Source organism: Clupea harengus, chromosome 11, assembly GCF_900700415.2.
Source record: "Clupea harengus chromosome 11, Ch_v2.0.2, whole genome shotgun sequence".
NCBI classification, from domain to species: domain Eukaryota; kingdom Metazoa; phylum Chordata; class Actinopteri; order Clupeiformes; family Clupeidae; genus Clupea; species Clupea harengus.
Genome location: NC_045162.1, coordinates 2,186,175 through 2,188,369, shown reverse-complemented (window position 1 = coordinate 2,188,369; position 2,195 = coordinate 2,186,175). Strand labels below are relative to the sequence as shown.

General features: G+C 44.6%; 1 protein-coding gene across 1 annotated transcript in view; it reads left to right on the top strand.

The window, feature by feature from the left end:
• The window catches only part of glipr2l (GLI pathogenesis-related 2, like), a 5,858-nt gene extending 5,625 nt beyond the window's left edge, over window positions 1-233 (top strand). The window contains exon 5 of the mRNA XM_012839029.3: window positions 1-233. This exon is cut by the window's left edge and continues 807 nt beyond it. The gene's annotated coding sequence lies outside the window, so the exon portion shown is untranslated.
• The last annotated feature ends 1,962 nt before the right edge of the window (window positions 234-2,195 follow it).

Genomic DNA, 2,195 nt, shown 5'->3' with positions numbered 1-2,195 from the left:
ACAGGATTTGAATTTCTCTGAGGGAGTATATATGCTTCAATGTATGGAGTTTTAAGTATTACACTGATGTCATTTCATGTTGAATATTCAAACATATGCATCAAGTTTTTGGCAGTGTTATCTATTTGATTGTCACCCATTCACCTACACAAAAAAAAAATGTGTCACTGTTCTCACTTTGTAACAAAACTCATTTACAATGTAATTTTTGATTAAAAAAGTGCATCAGAAGACCATTGTGACGTTACTGTGAATTACAAGCCAAGCTTAAATGTGCTTCCAATGATCGTTTCTAATGATTATTTATATGTGTGAGAGAGAGAAAGAGAGAGACGGAGACAAACAACTTGTCCCAAAACGAGAGACAGACAGACATTTCCCAAAACATGAAAAGTATTTGAAACAATGCCCCAAGCTGACTATATGTTGGCAGTTAACATTTGTAATGATGCCAAGATGAAGTCACATATTTCTATCCTGTAATACGCAGTATATTCATTTGGTGAGAAATATTCCCTGATTTAAGTTTTGTGGATGCAAACAACAGCAATATCCACGCTTTTGCACGGGTACAATGTCAAACTGAACAAAGGTGGTAAATTTGAAGGACTTAATATTGTTTTTACTCATCCATTGCCCTGCCTGATGTATTTGAAGGCATTGTCCAGGAGAGGGCACTATTGAGTAAACAATTTAGACTGTGTCATTGTTCTCATAAGGACCTGCTGGAACTGGCTTCATGACAAGAGTGTGGAGATTGCAGCAAAATCCCAGTCAGATTTCACCCACTCTATCCCTTCATCCCTCTCTCTCTCCCTTCCTCCCTCTCTCTCTCTCCCTTCCTCCCTCTCCCTTTCTCCCTCCCTCTCTCTCTCCCTTCCTCCCTCTCTCTTTCTCCCTTCCTCCCTCTCTCTCTCTCTCTCACAATGGGGAAACTGGTGTTCTTCAAGGAGACACCTTTTGACTAAATTGTTTTTTCAAAATGTAGTACTATTATATTTTTTCACCTTTCAGTGTTTTCCAACATCATGAAGCCTCTTTCATCTCCAGCGATGTGTGTGTTTGCCGGGCATCTCCAGTGATGTGTGTGTTTGCCGGGCATCTCCAGTGATGTGTGTGTTTGCCGGGCATCTCCAGTGGTGTGTGTGTGTGTGTGTGTGTTTGCCGGGCAGCTCCAGTGATGTGAGTGTTTGCCGGGCAGCTCCAGTGATGTGTGTGTTTGCCGGGCATCTCCAGTGGTGTGTGTGTGTGTGTGTGTGTTTGCCGGGCAGCTCCAGTGATGTGAGTGTTTGCCGGGCATCTCCAGTGGTGTGTGTGTGTGTGTGTGTGTGTGTTTGCCGGGCAGCTCCAGTGATGTGAGTGTTTGCCGGGCAGCTCCAGTGATGTGTGTGTTTGCCGGGCATCTCCAGTGGTGTGTGTGTGTGTGTGTGTGTGTGTTTGCCGGGCAGCTCCAGTGATGTGTGTGTTTGCCGGGCAGCTCCAGTGATTTACCATCTCCTGGTGGCCTCTGCAGAGCTAGCTCCAGGAACTGTGTGTGTGTGTGTGTGTGTGTGTGTGTGTGTGTGTGTGTGCTAGCTCCAGGAACTCCATCTGTGTGGCCCTGTTCGGCAGGGTCAGCCAATGGGTGGAGCACAGCTGGGTCAAAACGAGGTCCTCCTCTATCTTGTTACTGACCCTCTCTCAAGATCTGACCCTCTACTCGCAAGATCTGACCCTCTACTCTCAAGATCTGACCCTCTACTCTCAAGATCTGACCCTCTACTCTCAAGATCTGACCCTCTACTCTCAAGATCTGACCCTCTACTCTCAAGATCTTTTCTTTAACCAACCGATTAGTTGAATCACATGGAAATCTAATGAAAATTTACAAGACACATACACACACAAGCATAATCATTGCCATCACACAAGACACATACACACACAGGCATAATCATCACCATCACACAAGACACGTACACACACAAGCATAATCATTGCCATCACACAAGACACGTACACACACAAGCATAATCATCGCCATCACACAAGACACATACACACACAAGCATAATCATCGCTATCACACAAGACACATACAAACATAATCAATCATCGCCATCACACAAGACACGTACACACACAAGCATAATCATTGCCATCACACAAGACACGTACACACACAAGCATAATCATTGCCATCACACAAATACCCC